The 10,596-nt window shown below is 34.7% G+C and overlaps 1 pseudogene; it reads right to left on the reverse strand.

The window, feature by feature from the left end:
* Positions 1-6,355: 6,355 nt before the first annotated feature.
* On the reverse strand, positions 6,356-10,242 carry LOC115990574 (annotated as a pseudogene).
* Positions 10,243-10,596: the final 354 nt, after the last annotated feature.

The raw sequence follows: 10,596 nt of genomic DNA on the forward strand, positions 1-10,596 counted from the left end.
GGGCTCATTCTTGGAGTGTATGGCCATCCTTTGATTGAAGTGGCTAACATGCTTTACAGGGTCAATTTTACCATTATACATGGTGAACGTGGGCTGTGCAAACCGTCGAGAAAGTCTCCCTCCCTCAATCCAGCACGTGAAAGATGATTTGGAAATTTGGTTGAGTGCTTTGCTCATAGCATTGTTTCCCAGGCCTACCAAGGACGAATTTCTATTTTGGTGCTTATAATGATAATCTTCATCATATGAGAAAAACTCGCTAGGAGGAGTCCTTGATCTGTACCTATTGCTACCATCCTCTTCACCATCAGAAGAGAAGTCAGAATGGGATGGAGCTCGCTTTTGCCGTTCATGGCACAGGCTCCTCTTTAGGTGATCAATCTCCTTCTACATGTTTCTGGCATTCTCCTCATAAGAGTCATGGATTTTGCCCTGAGATTGATTCTTACTGGTGTGGGTAGTATGTACACTTCCCTCCTGATCCCTCTTTCGTTCAAGATCATGGAAGTGGTCTTGACGCTGAGACCCCATAGATTCTGCTAGGTGTGGACTTGAACCTACCATCATTGAATGTCAAACTCACTATCGCACCAGTCTTTCCCACAGATGATGCCAATTGTAAGGACCATAATTGAGATCCTAGCCCAAGGTATGATTGGACTTAGGCCCAAAAAGCCCAAAACAATGAATTTGTAGAGAATGAGTTGGAAAAATGGGCTCTAATGAATTAGACTAACTAGAAAATAGGTTTAAAGGACAAAAATATGTAAATGAACAGGTTTATAATGAAGAAAATCATCATCGCCAAAGTCTGAGGAGATCTGTTCTTATGTATTTCTTTCAGGTTTGATTACAAAGTCAGTTCTAGATGCTACAGTACTTTTCTCTCTCCCTTTTGATCCTACAGTCTCATTGACTTCTTCTCATTTTATACTATCTTCCCTTTCCATCTCCACCTTCCACGTGCATGCCAGATAGTCGATGTTGATACTTGTCCCATCAGCACTCTCCATAAGTCTTTATATAGTAGCTGTAAGGCTGAAATCCATTGTTCAGGCATCACCTCTACATTCATGCGGTCAGAGAGTTAGCTGCAGTGCATTTAATGCGGAGGCAGCAGCTTTCTCCTAGGATATTTTTAGGACTTCTCCCAGTCTGATCTCACTGCAATACATATTTGCACCAACAGAACTTCCTGGAGCGTTACCCGGGACGACTGATAACCCCTTTAGACCTCGGCATTGGTTAGCCGAGGATGTGCTTATCCTTGGCCCACCCTTTAAACTGTTATGACCCAAACTGATCTCTCTACTTACTATCGCAGTCTCTTCTGGCAAAGATATCTCATCCTCAGACAAACCCTCATCCTCGGATTGGGCCACAGATCTAATATATAAACAGATAAAGAAGTTGTAGACCCAATATCCCTACAATTACAATATACAAAAGCGGTGGGATGAGTTTAGTTATTAATAAACTAAACCCACCCCCAAATCCTTACCCACAAAAAATTACAAGAATGGAGGAAGGATGGAGCTTTTGGTGTGGGGTTTCCTAAAAAGAAAGAGAAAGATTTTTTTTTTCTAGGGTTTTTCTATTGTTTTTTTACCTCTCACTATTTTTTTTACTCTTTCCTCACAAAAACCTTACATTAATTTCTACATGAATTTTCTACCTCACTTTTCAACATAATTTTTCCAAAAAGGGGGTATTTATAGGAAAAATGAGGGAATGGGAGGCTAGCATTAGTGTACTATGTTACACTAGTGCTAGCCACCCCTTCATAGAGGCAGCTAGGTACACCAATGCTAGCTCCATCCTTATCCACCACGTCATCCGCCTTGTCAGCATTTTTCGTCTTTTTCTAATTTTTGGCCCGATCTTTGTGCAGATTTTTGGAGGCCTTTCTGAGCTCTTGTTTCTTCGAATTTCATATTCACAGAAAGCTATAGATGTCTAGTTTCCAATGGTTCTAGCCTCATTCAATTTGGAGCTACAGTCGTGGAGATATTGCGCTCAGAAGGGAGGTGATGCAAAGCTGAAAAATTCTAAATGTCTTCCCTTGAAAAATTCATATCTTTTAATCTAAAACTGATGTCGTTGAGCCCTTTTGGTGAAAATTAGCTAAGACCTTGTTTTTCAAGATGGTCCAGCCTGCTTGTTCCAATTCTTGCCCAATCAATACAGTTTATTATGCGAAACCGAATCAAAACTATCAGTTTTCCTAAAAAATACAATGAAGACTTTATTAGGGTTTCGATATTTTTGTGATATCTCATCCATTTTAACTCCGATTTTGGCTCGTAAACTATCGTTTCAAAGGGAAAAATATGCCTTACGATATAGTCTAAAATTCAACATGATCCAACAGTTAAATCAAAAAGTAAACTTTTTGACCATACCTAGTTAGGGTTTTGGCCATATTTTCTGTAAAATGTGTTTTTCAAATGTTGTGGCTTTTTGATTTGCCATTCAAACATGTTGTATTTATTTTTGCTCTTTTTGGCTTTGAAATTCATGGTTTTGCACATTTTCTAATGTTTTTGGTTTTTCTAGTTTTCGTTTCGACGTATGAATCGGGGCTAGACAAAATACAGTATCGATTGTAGGATTATGGAAACAAATGATATGTGAACAAGGATAACAATTAAGGGACATAGACCTTAATGCTGACCTGCACCGTGATAGGATTTTTGGCCTTTAAAATTTAGTAACAAGTTGATTCTTATCTCTGACTATCCATGCCTATAAACATAATTTAAAAGAAAACTCTTAGTTTATATTGTACTATCAATGTAAATTTTACATTGTAAGCTAAACAAATGTGTTCAATGTAAGAAATTATTGTGTACTCCTGGAGTACCATAAATGCGTACTCCCTCCTCTTACATGAATGGTGGGTCCCACCATGAATTTAATTAATGGGACCAACCATTCATGTGAGAGGATGAAGTACGCATTTATGGTACTCCGGGAGTACCTAATAATTTTTCGTTCAATGTAGTGTACAATTAATGTAAACCTATAATTACCCTAATTTAAAAATATTTCATTTAGGGCAAGAAGGAGAAGAAAGAGAATAAAAAAAGGGGATAGAAAATAAATTTAGGGCAACAAGTTGATTAATGTATTGCATCATTCTTGCTTAGTTTATTTGCCTTGTTCCTTTCTTCTGTGCCACTCTTATGGCAGCCCTATAGCATTTACACGTAACCCCTAGATTTAGGCGGTGCATTGGGTTTTATACTTAAGCATTGCTGTCAAAGTCGAGGTAATTGTAGAATTCACCTCAGAAAGGATTGTTATGCTGTGGGAAAGACTGATTATTTCCCTAGTCCCCACCACCACCTAAGAGGAAATCCCTGTCATTGGCTTATCCTCTTAGCCCTTCAACACTTTCTTATTTGGGAGTTCAATTATTTGGAGTTTTATAATTATATTTTAAGGTTTAATAACTTTATTTCCCATTGATTTGATTTTTAAGTATACACTTAAATTTATATTATATGAGAGTGGGACTACATATAACCTGTCGACACAATTGTTTATTAATTTTTTTCCCTCCAAATCTTTGTCGTCATTTTTTTTACACATATTAAGGGTCCGTTTGGATACAGCTGAAAACTGAAAAAACTGTGATAAAATAATTTTTAAATGTGTAAATAGTACCGTGAGACCCATTTTTAATGAAAAAGTTGCTGAAAAATGATGTTTGTGGGTCCCATGAACAGTGCACGGGTGCACTGTTCACACAGAAAGTCATATAGCTGAAAATTGAAAAAACTGTAGTAAAATAATTTTTAAATATGTGAATAGTACCGTGGGACCTATTTTTAATGAAAAAGTTGCTGAAAAATGATGTTTGAGGGTCCTATGAACAGTGCACGGGTGCACTGTTCACACAGAAAGTCAACAATCACGACTAAAAAAAAGTTGAAAACGCAAACGCAAACGCAAAATGCAAAACATCCGGATCCAAACACCACCTAAGTTGCCATTGCATTACCAGTGGCTTTCAAGTATGTTTGCAACAACGCAAGCTAAAAGTATGTCTGACCATTAAGTTTACGCATAAATTCGTGAGCAAACGTTAGTTCATACACCCTATTATACACACTCTCACACATATTTAAATTGTACATAAATTGTAGGGCTAATTACAATTTACCTACCTGTGGTTTGGCCGAAATTTATGTTGCCTACCTGTGGTTTAAAATTTGACACTTTACCCACCTAAGTTTTGCTCCGTTAGACTTCAGTAACCCACCTATCTATTTGCCATTAGAAAAAACACATTTTAATTTGAAAACATAACATAGAATGGATCAAAAAGATAGGGTTTGAAACTCTATGAACATTAACATGGAATTTCAAACAAATACAAATTTCAAACAAACAAAAAGGAAATCAAATTTAATCCGCTACAATTCATCAAATGTAGCAAAAAAAAAAAAAAAACCCAAGAGTATGAAACTTTTTTGATATAATAGATAGAAGTTTATTGATGTAAACTATACGAACTACAAACTTAGCCGTGAGCAACGTGGGCAGTACAAGAGGGCCAACAGAATAAAACAGTAAAACCATCCACAGACCGATCCAAAGAGAAAAAAAACGAAAAAAAAGAAAAAAAAAAGAAAAAAGAAAAAAGGACAGCAGTGCAGAAAGAACAAAAGCACCCAGCAGCAGTAACAACAATAAATCTCAACAATAATAAAGCCATGTTTGAAGTCTTTCTTAATTTTTAACCAAAAAAAGAAGAAGTCTTTCTTAATTACAGAACGTAGGCTAGTGTAATTAATTTACGTCTCCACACATGCACAACATTGGGCACTCATACATGTCTCTCTCTCTGGCTGGGCTTCTGTGCTTGAAATAGAATGGGTGATATGGCAATTTGGCTATGCCCAAGATCATTGTTCACAGCAATGTTCATCCATTTTTTGCAAAATTCCAAGCCCTAACTTTTTGATTTGTTTTATGTAATGTTTTTTTAATTAAAATGTGTTTTTAACGGAAAAGTCAAATGTGAGTTACAGAAGTCTAATGGAGCAAAGTTCAGGTGAGTAAAGTGTCAAACTTTAAACCACAAATAGGCAATTTAAATTTCGACCAAACCACAGGAGAGTAAGTTGTAATTAGCCCTAAATTGTAATTTATGTATAGTTTGAGTGTATGTGAGAGTGTGTAATAAACACTACCCTAAAGTAGCATTTTTAAAAACTTTTTCGGGGCGTCTTGTTATTACAGGTTTGCGTTAAAGTGATATTGATGGTATTGGCATACAAAAAAAAAAAAAAAAAAAAAAAAAAAAAAAAAAAAAAAAAGCGGTTTTAATTAGTGGCAAGATCAACTCATGGAAAAGGTCGTGAATTTTACATGTTATCCATCTGTAGACTTTATTGAAGTAGTAATCAAACTTATCTCATTTGTAGGTGAGACAATTTCCAAAGCACAATGTCCCCACCCATATGCTATGGGGAACTTTTTCTTGTTTTTTGATTAGTATGTTTTTGGCCCCCAGCAAGGAGGGAATGAAAGGGGATATGTCTTGACTCTAGTCTTGAGTAAACATCCAATAACGTGGTTCATCATTTGGAAGGACGAAGTTTGTTCTCAAGGGGCCCATAGCATGCTTGAAAAATTGCGAAAAATTCGGCAATGCAAATCTAAAACCACGCCGCTAAGAGAGAGAGAGAGAGAGAGAGAAAAGAAAAAGAAAAATGGTGGAGCCTTCCACACTATGTTTTGTTTGGTTCTCCCCCGAAAATGGTGAACTGTCATTTTCCACTTTGCTATGGGGTTTGAGTTAGAAATATGTAAACTTGATAGGTTTCATAAATTAACCAGATAAAAAGTTTTCTGTGCTCAAAGACTAACAGATCATCCCACATGCTAAAACAATGATTATGATTATTCATGAGTCACAATTTAATGACCGACAAGCTCAAGCGGTAGATTTAAATAGGGTTATGATGGGGGGATATATTGAAAGCGTTCAAGCTATATGAGTTTATCAATCCGTGAGAGACTCTTTAAATATATAAGGTTGTGATGGGAAATATCCTTGGTGTTTTTTAGTCTTCAAGAAAGCAAGAAAGTGAACATTCATCGTAAAGATCAACATTGAATTATTTATATATTTATATATTTTCATTTCTAAAAAGCAATTTTATACAACATGGAACCAAACACACACCAGAACAGACTGATTTATTTTTTCATGCATTATCACCTGGCTTTGTTCATTGTATAGATTCATCCAAAGCTATAGCGAAATGGGATTATTTTACCTGAGACAAGACTGAAAGTGTCACAATTTTCAAGCTATAAGTACTATATATCTGTTTGACCATCAAGCAGCTAGCGTTGATTCCCCACTTTTGATTCTCATGTTCTCCAAATGCGACTTCCCATTCAGATTACGGGAATAGAAATCTTTGACATAGTCTTCCATTGCAATCCTTTTAAATAATGGTGGGTTTCGTGGGCTTAAAGTACCAGTCACAGGCCCAATCTCTGCCTCAAATTTGGGGTTGAAGAACATAGCAAGTGAGATTCTTTCTTTATCTGAATTTACAGTTACTCTGTGCTCAATGCTGGTAAAGGCCCCATTGCTCAGGATCTGCAGAATGATGTGACAATATACATATAACTAACATGTTCTCCCATTTTAAACTCATTTTAATTTTTGCATGCTAATTAGATCAAGAGCAGAAGGTTGTCTTCTCCACCTTGGATTCTATATCAACATACCAATACAAATTCTAAGAGGTTACAAGTACAAATAATTTATTGACATATTTTACAACATTAATAATTATTTCATGTGCTATATATATATATATATATATATATATATAGAGTATCATTTCTTTCACAGCCAATCACATTAATGAGAATGTTAGATTGAGATTTGGTGCGATAGTTGTACCATGCAATCTCCCACCCAAAATTTCAACTTTTTAATTTTTTTTTACCACCTAACTTTTTTACATTTTAACCATTCTAAGGGTATTGCATGGTGCAATAGTCCTAACTATTACACTGAATCTCAGCTTGGATATATATATATATAGACACACCATAATCTTGACCATGCTAAAATTGTTGATCTTCTTACTACCGGTTTTTTTAGGACCCTTCACGGTTGTTGGGAAAAATATCTTACTGAAGAGTCTAGAGAACCTATCAAAAAGGCTGTTAAAAAAGATGAAGATGGATTACCCATTTTTAATGAAAGAGTTGGTCAAAGTATTCCTGGTGACGTCAATACTTTAATCTATCCTATTATTAAACATTTTGTTGGAACTATATATATATAGTTCTTTCTATATAGTTATTTCTATAGACAACAAATTTTACCGTAAGTTAAGGTATCTTGTCATCTCAAACACCCCAGGTCCACTACAAGGCAAAATAATAGTTCAAATCAAAAGAAATTACACTGTCTGGTTCATCACCACTCACGTCAAGTTACTTAAACTTAAAAAAAAATAAAAAAATAAAAAAATTGTCGTAAGATTTTTTTGCGTCTCGAAAACTTTATGATCCATGCATGAGATATGCATGAAATAACTTATTGTTTGGCTGACCAAACTAGGTAAGGATTGCTAAACTCGTTGGTCCCTATAGATGTAGGGTGTCCCCTTGACCAAAAAGCGGGGTCCTAAAGTCACAGACTCAGTGTCATACTAAAGTTATCACTTATCATGGTGACTGGTTTTAAACTCCTTAAAGATCCACATGCGGAAGCTTAGTAAATCTATATTTTTAATTTTTTGATAATCGCACAAGCTTAATTAATAATGAAGCAATAGTTGTTGCAACTTTGACCCAAAAAAAAAAAAAAAAAGTTGTTGCAACATTTACCGACTCACGAGAAAAATTGAACAAAGCATGGTGATGGGGCATATCCCAACAGAAATTTCGTGGCAGCTGTTCAGCCAAGTTCCTAGATATTATCATATTCCTGTCGGCAAAGTCAAATGAGGTCCTATTTTTGTGACGCGCACACACCTCATCTAAACGTCTAAATTTACACTTAATTTTACAATACGTTTAAGCGTCAACTTATAATTGAATTTCAGTACTTACTTACAAGACAACTATAAGTATTTGTTGGAAAAAAATTTAGATGGAAGAAATCACAAAATAACACTTATACATATTGTGAATTTGGGTATGTAATTTGGAAGGAAATAGGATTCTTTCTATTACATTTTAATTAAAGAAAATTAATTTTATAATTATGATTTTATTTTCTAAATTAAAGTATACAAACTGTCATGTCATTTACAATTTTAAATGACATTACACTCCATATATATACTTCTAGACTTGTAATATCTAATCTTAACAATGAAATGAATTTTCTTTATTCAAAGCAAAGAATAAACGTATAGCTACAAGTACGACAGTTTCACACTAAATCTTATATAACAAGTTGGTAATGGTAAGTAAAAAAATTATGTAAATGGTGAACTCAAATGAGAGTCATTAACATTTTGCCACTTAGAATTTGTTGTAAAACTGTTGTAAAAATATCATACCCCCAGGGTCTATTTGGGATATGCTTATTTTATTAAAACTGAAAACTTTTTACTAAAAGTACTGTAGATAAAGATAAAAGTTAGTTTAAATAGTATAGTGAGATCCATGAATAGTATCAAAAAGTATAATAGAACTTCTAAATAGTAAAATAAGTTGGCAAAATTAATTATGCTAAACGGACACCCAAAAGAAAAAATAGATTGAAATAGTGATTAATTATCATTTTACCAAAACAAGGACCATATTTCTAATCACATTATTCGTGCAATATGTAAGGTTTTACCGACCAAGTTTGGAAATGATTTTTTTGTTTTTTAAAAGTAAATGTTTGGAGATGATATTCAAACTAACAGAAAAGTTTGACTATGATAGCTAGGGTACTATTTAATAATCTAGACTAGTTAAATTCAACACGTGCATTTTGAAAAAAGAATTTGGATAAAGGAAGAGAGATTGAAGCATGACAAACCCCCATAACATCTCCGACATTCACAACAAAAGAATCTGCGCAAAAGTTCACAGGAATCCAAACCCCATCTTTCTTTATCTGAAGACCTTGTACTCCATTAATTTGGTGAAGGATGGTGATCCCAGTAGCGTCAGAGTGGGGAGTAAGACCCACAACAAGTTCTGGTTGTGGGCATGGAGGATAGTAATTCATCCTCATTGATTGCATCCTATCTCCAAATAACTCCTCCATCTCTTTGATCTCTATTTTTCAGAGCTTTTCCCATATAACCTAGAAGTGTCATGGCAAGCTTTTGCAACTCTGAGATGTATGCCCCTAAGGTGTTTCTGTAAGTACGTATGAAAATAATAATAATTATTATTATTACAAATTGAATATTGCTATATACACAATAGTTTCGTAATAATTTCACAACAAAGTCTAAGTAATTATTTATTACTGTTTATCATTTTTTGATTTATCATTAGCAACAATTGCCATCTAGGCTTTGTAGTGAAATTGTTGTGTCCTGGCTTTATTGTATGTGAGAGAGAGAGAGGAGAGAGAACCTCAAGGATGAAGGGAGCTCTGGAAATAAATATGGCTTTCTTTTTTGAATAGGGTTGAGTGTCATGTAGAACCTATCACCCCAATCGAGTGTTTGGTCGTTGCATCTGATGATTGTTCCATAGCCTTCAACATCACCTGGCCTTGCCTTATATTTCATTTTCTCTTCCAAAGGAAGCATGAAGAATTCTTCAATCTCATGTTTTAGCTTTTCTAATAGTGAAGAGCTAAGTACTCCATGGTTCGCCAGCTATATCAAAAAAAAAATATTTCTTAGGATATTTCTCAAACTTAAATTTCTGTCTCAAAAAAGGAAAATTAGACATTATGATATGCTGTGTCTTTTTTTTTTTTTTTAATCAAATAGCTGCAGCATTCAAGGGCAATCCTGTGTGTAAATAATCTAAAAAATTGAGAAGAACCTGTATGAGGCCCCACGCTTTACAAGTTGAATGCAACTTCTCTAGTTCCAAGTCCGAGGTCTTCCCCAAGGCCAATTTTTTCATGTCAATGGTGGGGATTGTTGTCAAGGCACTGTAATCTGAGGGAGCGGAAAGTTCTTGATCTGGACGAATATAGTTCTTCGGGACTACGGTCATTGGCTCTTTGGTGAGCTCCATAACGCTGAGAACTGAATTAGAGTTCCAAGAGCTAACCGGCTCCATTGATGCCATTGCTGCTTAGCCTAGGTGCAACTCTACCTAGCAGCATGGTGCAATGGGTGTTATATATATAGCCCGAAAAATGAATTTTAAGAGAAAAACAAAAAACAAAAAAAAAAAAAACAAATTATATATTGTATTAGAACAAAATAATAGCAAAGAAGACTAAAAATGGAAATATTCTAACGGATAATTATAAGTTGACATTGTAATAGTAATGTAATTAATATTACATTATAGATTAAATAAATGTGTATATAATGTTGTACACATTTGTTTAATCTATCATGTGAATCTTACAATGCAAGTTACATCTTAATATCTAAGAAATGCGGGTTTTAGTTAATTCAATTGGTAAAGTTTTTG

This window comes from Quercus lobata, chromosome 5 (assembly GCF_001633185.2).
Source record: "Quercus lobata isolate SW786 chromosome 5, ValleyOak3.0 Primary Assembly, whole genome shotgun sequence".
In the NCBI taxonomy this organism is placed as follows: Eukaryota; Viridiplantae; Streptophyta; class Magnoliopsida; order Fagales; family Fagaceae; genus Quercus; species Quercus lobata.